Source organism: Pongo abelii, chromosome 21, assembly GCF_028885655.2.
Source record: "Pongo abelii isolate AG06213 chromosome 21, NHGRI_mPonAbe1-v2.0_pri, whole genome shotgun sequence".
NCBI classification, from domain to species: Eukaryota; Metazoa; Chordata; class Mammalia; order Primates; family Hominidae; genus Pongo; species Pongo abelii.
This window is the reverse complement of record NC_072006.2, coordinates 61,065,339-61,074,409: the sequence shown is the minus strand read 5'-3', so window position 1 is coordinate 61,074,409 and position 9,071 is coordinate 61,065,339. Positions and strand designations below refer to the sequence as shown.

Below are 9,071 nucleotides of genomic sequence, written 5' to 3'. Positions count from 1 at the left end.
GATGCCTCTTCCAGGCAGCCCAGACAGCCTGGTCTACAGTACCCATCCCCCACCAGCATTCTCTCTATTTCCTTCCCAGAACTGTTTGGGAATTGTAAATCTCTAGGTAGGGTGGGAGCTCAGATAGAATTTTCATTTCTTATGCAAATGTGTCTGCCCTTCTCTGATGGCCCAAGGATTCTCCAGCTTTTCCCAGTAGAGACTGACGGATGGGACCACCGAGTTCCAGCTTGGGATGCACACAGTTCATCCGTGGCAGGGAGGCTTCCTGAGCAGGGAGGCTGGGTAGTCAGTATTCCAATGGAAGTGACGTGAGGAGGGGCTGGCTGGGATCCCAGCTCCCACTCACCAAGGAGAGCACGATGGTGCCTTCCTTGGAGAGGAGTCACTGCAAGGATTCATGGTAGTAGGGCCAAAGGGCAAAGGGCGTCAGTGTCGTAATGCTCCACCACTAGTGACCACCATCATCACTGGACAGTCACCTCCATGGCAGGGACCAGGTCTATTCTGTTCATCACCACGTGCTACAAATGAGCCAGCACATAGTAAAGGATCAATAAATACCTTATACATGAAGGGCTGGTAAGGTGGAGGAAGCAGAAACTTACTAAAAGGTGATTTCAAACCTCCAGGATCAGTCAGGATGCCCGTGCGTGCTTTGCAGTGAGCAGAGCAAGGGCGAAGCCTTGTCACAGGGCCCACTGGAAAGCGGGAGGGAGGGGCTGATGTGGGCAAAAAACATTTCACCTGGGCAGCCACAGTGGTTCACGCCTGTAATCCCAGCACTTTGGGAGGCTGAGGCAGGTGGATCACTTGAGAGCAGGAGTTCAAGACCAGCCTGGCCAACATGGGAAACCCCGTCTCTAAAAAAATACAAAAATTAGCCAGACATGGTGGCAGCGCCTGTAATCCCAGCTACTTGGGAGGCCGAGACAGGAGAATCGCTTGAACCTGGGAGGCAGAGGTTGCAGCGAGCCAAGGTCACACCACTGCACTCCAGCCTGGGCAACAAGAGCGAGACTCCATCTCCAAAAAAAAAAAAAGAGAGAGACGCAGTCTTTCCATGTTGCCCAGGCTGGTCTTGAACTCCTGGGCTCAGGTGATCCTCCTGCCTAGGCCTCCCAAAATGCTGGGATTGCAGGCTTGAGCTATTGTGCCCAGCCCTGACTTTTAATCTTTTTGTTTTTTGAAAAAACAACTTTATTAGCCAGGCGTGGTGGTACACACCCATAATCCAGCACTTTGGGAGGCCAAGGCAGGTGGATCGCTTGAGCTCAGGAGCTTGAGATCAGCCTGGGCAACATGGCAAAACCTCATCTCTACAAAAAATTAGCTGCTACAAAAATCAGCTGGGCCTGGTGGCAGGTGCCTGGAATCCCAGCTACTCGGGAGGCTAAGGCAAAGAATCACTTGAACCTGGGAGGCGGAGGCTGCAGTGAGCCGAGATTGTGCCACTGCACTCCAGCCTGGGTGACAGAATGAGACTCTGTCTCAAAAAATAAAAATAAAAAAATTAGCCGGGCATGGTGGCACACTCCTGTGGTACCAGCTACTCTGGAGGCTGAGGCAGGCTTAAGCCTGGAAGGTGGAGGTTGCAGTGAGCTGAGATTGCACCACTGCACTCCAGCCTGGATGACAGAGGATTAGAGAATGTGACCCCATCTCAAAAATTAAAAAAAATAAACTTTTTTGATGTATAATTTACATATCACAAAATTCACCCATTGTTAATGCACAATTCTGTGACTTTTAATATTTTTTGCATATGCATAATCATTATCATAATCCCGTTTTTAAATATTTATATCACCCCTGGCAGGGCATGGTGGCTCATGCCTGTAATCCTAGCACTTTGAGAAGCCGAGGCAGATCAGAACTTCGAGACTAGCCTGGCCAACATGGTGAAACCCCGTCCCTACTAAAAATACAAAAATTAGCCAGGCGTGGTGGTGGGCGCCTGTAGTCCCAGCTCCTTGGGAGGCTGAGGCAGGAGAATTGCTTGAACCCGGGAGGCGGAAGTTGCAGTGAGCCGAGATCATGCCAGTGCACTCCAGCCTGGACGAGAGAGCAAGACTCCATCTCAAAAAAAAAAAAAAAATTCCATCACCCAAAAAGTTTTTTCGAGTGCTGTAGTTTTAAAGCCATTCCCTTTACATTCTGATACCCAAGAGTAAACCTTGAAATCCTCCAAGGCGAAAATGTTCTCCTGAGAGACCCAAGTTAGCTCCTATTTCTATCCTTGGGAGAAAGCTCTTTGGGTAGGGCGCTATTTAATTGGCATAATGGGTACTATTTAATTTGCATACTGTGCCCCCTTGCCCCATGAGATAAATAGAGGGATGGCAGTGGATGGCTGGGAGTCCCCAGAGAGACAGTGCCTGGTGATCTGGCAGAGACTATTTTATCATCTCCAATTAAAAAATGGAGAAAAAATTTGAGACTCCAAAGAGATCCCACCTAAGACGGGAGGTCATCACTCATTGAAAAAATAATATAAACCTGGTTTTGGGGATCTTTTTTCTGATCTCTGATGTGTCAACCAAAGCCAGTTTTTCTCAGCCTGTCAGGCTCTGGTCTCTTGAGATGTTGAATGCAATTGTGGGAAGGAGGAGGAATTGAGTGATGTCCTCAAACACATTTGAGTATCACTCGGATAAGCAACACTGTCTTGAGTGCAGAATTTCTCAGAGCCCTCCATGTGCTGGGAAGGACTAGGAACCCCCAAAAAGGAGCTGCTGGACCAGGCAAGTCATTTTTCAGGGAAGATTGAATTGGTACCCACAGAACACCTCTCATGTCTTAGGCCTCTGGAACACAGTTACACAAGAAATAGTAGCAAAGACTCCACGTGTACAATGCCTGTTTCAAATGCTGAGCTTGGGGCTTTGTGCTGGTTATGTCTTTAGATGACATAGCAGCCCTAGTTTTTTTGTTTGTTTTTTGAGACAGAGTTTCGCCCTTGTTACCCAGGCTGGAGTGCAGTGGCACGATCTCGGCTCACTGCAACTTCCATCTCTCAGGTTCAAGCGATTCTCCTGCCTCAGCCTCCCAAGTAGCTGGGATTATAGGCATGCGCCACCACGCCTGGCCAATTTTGTATTTTTATTTTTCTTTGTATTTATTGATTTATTGAGACGGAGTCACTCTTTCACCCAGCTGGAGTGCAGTGGTACAATCTTGGCTCACTGCAACCTCCGTCTCCCAGGTTCAAGCGATTTTCCTGCCATAGCCTCTCGAGTGGCTGGGATTACAGGCATGTGCCACCACACCCGGCTAATTTTTGTACTTTTAGTAGAGACAGGTTTTTGCCATGTTGGCCAGGCTGGTCTCGAACTCCTGACCTCAGGTGATCCACCCTCCTCAGCTTCCCAAAGTGGTGAGATTACAGGCGTGAGCCACCGCGCCTGGCCGCAGCCCTGTTTCATAGAAGGTGATGGTCTGAAACTGGAACACCGTGGCCACTACACTAAACCATCTCCTCTGTGAGGCCATTCCTCTCAGGAGCAGGCACACAGCAAGTGCTCAAAAATTAGCAAGCACTCGCCAGGTGCAATGGCTCACACCTGTAATCCCAGCACTTTGGAAGGCAGAGGCAGGAAGATTGCTTGAGCTCAGGAGTTTGAGAACAGCCTGGGCAACATAGCCAGACCCTATCTCTACAAAAAAATAAAAAAACAATTAGCAGGGCATGGTGGTATGTGCCTGTGGGCCCAGTTACTCAGGAAGATAAGGCAGGAGGATCATTTGAGCCCAGCAGGTCGAGGCTACAGTGAGCATTGATTGTGCCACTGCACTCTAGCCTGGGTGACAGAACGAGACCCCACCTCAAAAAAAAAGAAAAATTAGTAAGTACTGATTTCAGGGCAAGAACAAACTATCAGACAGACTCATCCAGCTTAGCATTTGGAAACATGCCTAATTCTGGTTAAATAAGATGGTTCGGCCAGGCACGGTGGCTCACGCCCGTAATCCCAGCACTTTGGGAGGTGGAGGCGGATGGATCACCTGAGGTCAAGAGTTCGAGACCAGCCTGGCCAAAATGGTGAAACCCTGTCTCTACTAAAAATACAAAAAAATTAGCTGGGCGTGGTTGTAGGCACCTGTAATACCAGCTACTTGGGAGGCTAAGGCAGGAGAATTGCTTGAACTTGGGAGGCAGAGGTTTCAGTGAGCTGAGATCATGCCATTGTACTCCAGCCTGGGCAATAAGAGTGAAACTCCATCTCAAAAAAAAAAAAAAAAAAAAGATGGTTTATGCATATAATGAAATACACGGCAACAAAAAAAATGAGGCATTTCTTTGTAGGCTGACATGGAAAGATCTTAAGATATGTCCTTCAGCAAACAAACAAAATGTATGCACAGCTGGCTTCCACTTAGATGTCTCACAGGCAACTTAGATTTAATTTATCCAAAGGGGAGCATGTTCTCTTCTTTCATAAACAGCCCTTTTGTTATTGTTGTGTGCTTTTTGTGTTTTGTTTTTGAGACAGGCTCTCACTCTGTTGCCCAGGCTGGAGTGCAGTGGCTCGATCACGGCTCACTGCAGCCTCGACTTCCTGGGCTCAAGGGATCCTCCCACCTGAGACTCCCAAGTAGCTGAGACTACAGGTGCACACCACCATGCCTGGCTAATTTTTCTATTATTTGTAGAGCCTATGTTGCCTAGACTGGTCTCGAACTCCTGAGCTCAAACTCTAGCCTCAGCTTCCCAAAGTCCTGGGATTATAGGCATGAGCCACCATGCCCAGTCCCAAACAGCCCTTCTGATACCCAGTCAGCCTGCCAGATGCCCAGAGCAAAAACCCTGGAGCCAGCCTGGACTCTTCTTGTTCTCTCGTTCCTATTTTTCAGCAAATCCTCTTGGCTTTACCTACAAAATATATCCCAACTCTGACCAATTTTCACCTTCTCCCCTACTCTTGTGTTGGCACAAGTGTATTCATTTCCCGGGGCTGCTGTAACAAATTGTCCAAAATTGATGGCTTAAAACAACAGAATCTTTTTCTCTCAGGGTTCTGGAGGCTAGAGGTCTGAAATAAAGGTATGGGCAGGGCTACCTTCCCTCTGAAGGCTCTAGGGGAGGGCCCCTCCTGGCCTCTTCCGGCTTCTGGTGCCAGGAACACCAGTTCCTAGGCATCACTGCCATCTCTGGCTCTGTCTTCACATCCCCTCTCTCTGTGTATCTTTCTGTGGCGTCCCCTTTTTATGAGTATATCAGTCATTTAGGGTGGGTCCTAAGTCCAGGATAATTTCATCTTGAGATCTTTAGCTACATCTGCAAAGACTCTAAGACCAAACAAGGTCACATTCTGAGATACCAGGTGGACATGAATTTGAGAGAAAAACTATTGAACCCAGTACACCAACTCACCACCATCTTTTGTTTGATGATTTCTCTAGCCTCCAACTGTCTTGAGTTTCTGACCTTGACCTCCTACAGTCAGTGTACAAGACAGTAGCCAAAGTGATCCTGGTGAAAATGTCAGGTCTCATCCCTGCTGTTCCAACCCTCAAAGGTCCTCACCTCATCTGGAGCCAAAGGCAGACTTCTTCCCAGGGGCCATGAGGTCCCACAGCCCTCCCAGTCCCTGCTTTGCAGCCACAGCTATCCCAGCTGTTCCTCCAATCTGTTGGGCATGGTCGCCGTCTCCAGGCCTTTGCACTTTGTACCCTTCTCCTAGACTTCTGTTTCTTCTACACTTGCTCCCTCCCCTCCCTTCCCCTCCATGAAACTTTCCGAAGCCCCAGAAATGCACATTCCTGCCCCTTTTAATTTTTTCTCCAAAGCGCTTCTCACCCTGGGAACACTCAGTGCATTTTACACGTCCGTTGCGTGAGCTGTCTAGGTCCTTACCAGGATGAACCACCTGAGGGCAAATCTCTTTCTGCTGTGTCCTCAGCACCCAGAACAGTGTCTGGCACACAACAGACACTCTATTGAGTTTTAAATTTTTTTAATATATTAAATTTTAAAAATACATGGAACGCTTCATGAATTTGTGTGTCATCCCTGCACAGGGAACATGCTGATCTCTGTATCGTTCCAATTTTAGTATATGTGCTGCTGAAGCGAACACAGAGTTTAAAGAGGTGTTGAATGACTACATGAATGTACTCATGCTAGGAAATAAAACAGAGGGTGCCCAGAGCCTGAAGCCTACCACTAAAGATAGTTGGGGAGAGGGCAAGAGTGGCCCACCGACATTCCGTATGTTTTTAAAGTGTATTCATTGCCATAGGGATATTTTTCCATCTATCAGACTGTCAAGAATGCAGAATACTAGCCAGAGGCCAGGCGCAGTGGCTCACATCTGTATTCCCAGCACTTTGGGAGGCCGAGGCAGGTGGATCATTTGAGGTCAGGAGTTCGAGACCAGCCTGACCAACATGGTGAAACCCCATCTCTACAAAAAAATATTTAAAAAGTAGCCAGATATGGTGATGCATGCCTGTAGTCCCAGTTATTCGGGAGGCTGAGGCAGGAGCATCACTTGAACCCAGGAGGCAGAGGTTGCAGTGAGCCGAGATCGCACCACTGCACACAAGCCTGGGTGACAGAGTGAGACTCTGCCTCCAAACAAAAACAGAATACTGGCCGCGTGCGGTGGCTCATGCCTGTAATCCCAGCACTTTGGGAGGCCCAGGTGGGTGGATTGCTTGAGCCCAGGAGTTTGAGACCACCCGGGGCAACATGATAAAATCCCATCTCTACAAAAAAATTAGCCAGGCATGGTATTGCACACCTGTAGTCCCAGCTATTTGGGCGGCTAAAGGTGGGAGGATCACCTGAGCCCTGGAGGTAGAGGTTGCAGTGAGCTGAGTTCACACCACTGCACTCCAGCCTAGGCAACAGAGGGAGACACTGTCTCAAAAAAAAAAAAATTTAATTAAAAAAAATTTTTAAAGGATTCAGAATGATAAAATTAAGAATATATTAATCTAACTTGGCAAGAGCTGGAGACCCAGCCCTTGTGTGGGGCTGCTGGAACGGTTTCTGGGGTCAGTGTTGCTGGGGGCCAACATGCTATGTGGGGTGAACGGAAGCCTTTGTTCTGTTCAGCTAAGGCCCCTCTTGGGCCATCAATGACACATCTAAGATTCTTTCTTTTTTTTTTTTTTTTTTTTGAGACAGAGTCTCGCTCTATCACTAGGCTAAAGTGCAGCGGCATAATCTCAGCTCTGTGCAGCCTCCACCTCCTGGGTTCAAGCGATTCTCCTGCCTCAGCCTCCCAAGGAGCTGGGATTACAGGCAAGTGCCACCACGCCCAGCTAATTTTTGTATTTTTAGTAAAGAAGGGGTTTCACCATGTTGGCCAGGATGGTCTCGATCTCCTGACCTCATGATCCACCCACCTCGGCCTCCCAAAGTGCTGGGATTACAGGCGTGAGCCACCACGCCCAGCATACCCAAGATTCTCAATTCGTCTTTAGTATCTTGGTCACAAAGTGACTCCCTCTGGTTGGGTCTCACTTTTGTAAACTCTCCCTGGAGGCTCCAATTCCATTTCCAGGAGTCAGAGGGCGGCCGTTGGGACCCCATCTCAGCTAGGGAACCGTGGGGCTCCTGAACTGCAGTTACTAGACAGATGACAACAGTACTTCCCTGGAGGCCTATTTGGAGGATTAAAATGTAATAATGGTCGGGCACGGTGGCTCCTGCCTGTAATCCCAACACTTTGGGAGGCTGAGGCAGGCGGATAACTTGAGGTCAGGAGTTCAAGACCAGTCTGGCCAACACAATGAAACCCTGTCTCTACTAAAAACACAAAAATTAGCCAGACATGGTAGCAGGCACCTGTAATCCCAGCTACTCAGGAGGCTGAGGCAGGAGAATCACCTGAACCCAAGAGGCAAATGTTGTAGTGAGCTGAGATCATGCCATGGCACTCCAGCCTGGGCGACAGAGACTCGGTCTCAAAAAAAAAGTAATAATGGATGTAAAACCAGTCCTGGACCCTGGTGCATACTAAGTGCTTAATAAACAATATCTGGGCTGGGAGCAGTGGTTCACGCCTATAATACTAGCACTTTGGGAAGCCGAGGCGGGCGGATCACCTGAGGTCAGGAGTTCAAGACCAGCCTGGCCAACATGGTGAAACCCCGTCTCTACTAAAAATATAAAAATTAGCTGGGCATGGTGGTGCATGCCTGTAATCCCGGCTACTCGAGAGGCTGAGGCAGGAGAATCACTTGAACCCAGGAGGTGGAGGTTGCCGTGAGCTGAGACTGCACCACTACACTCCAGCCTGGGCAACAGAGTGAGACTCCGTCTCAAAAAAAAATAAAATAAAATCTGTTGTTATGTTAATCCTTTTAAATAATTATTTAAATGGCACAATTTGCCACTTAAACTTTTTTTTCCCCAAATCAACTGCTTGGCTAATGACCTCCAAGGTTCCTGTCAATGTTGACAGTCAATAAAGCTCTAATGAGCCTCTCCCTTGGGCACAGCCCTGTCCTACCTCCTTTGGTTACTTTAGCTTGAGGAATTTTTATTGTGAGCTAGACAATGTCAGCCCCACCCAAAATGCAGTTTCCCCTGTCCCCTGTCCTGGTGTGTCAGGGGCAAGTGGAGGTCCCAGGCTTCAGAGCCACCGTAAAACCCATCCATCATAGGCTTTGGAGCTCCAAGACAGGCCAGCTCCAGGGAAGCACCAGCCACAGGGCCCTGCCTGAACAACTTGGGACCCATCTAAATGACACCAAGAGCATCTCCCATGGAAATTTCCTTCCCTAGGCCTCCCTGCGTGGTCTTACTTGCACACAGCTGGTTTATTGAGCCTTCTCTAACTTGGTAAACTTTGCTGAGGCCCAATCCTGGGAGTTTTACATCATCCCCTCTTGATTCCTCACCCTGCTCCTGAGCCCATCCAACTCATCAGCAAGTTCTGTCAGCTCCGCCTTCAAAATACTTCCCAGGTCGTTCTGGCCCTCCATCATGGCTCCTACCAGCCAGTGAACCCCCATCTCTTGCCTCAGCGCCTGTGTGGCTTCCTACCAGGCTCCCGGCTTCCACTCTTACCCACAGTGGTTCGTTCTCCATGCAAAGTGGTTTTTTAAAATGAAAG

General features: G+C 48.6%; 1 non-coding gene across 1 annotated transcript; it reads right to left on the bottom strand.

The window, feature by feature from the left end:
• Positions 1-5,976: 5,976 nt before the first annotated feature.
• Positions 5,977-6,080, bottom strand: LOC112130448 (U6 spliceosomal RNA). Its single transcript, XR_002912713.1, has one exon. It is a non-coding gene; the product is annotated as a U6 spliceosomal RNA (small nuclear RNA).
• Positions 6,081-9,071: the final 2,991 nt, after the last annotated feature.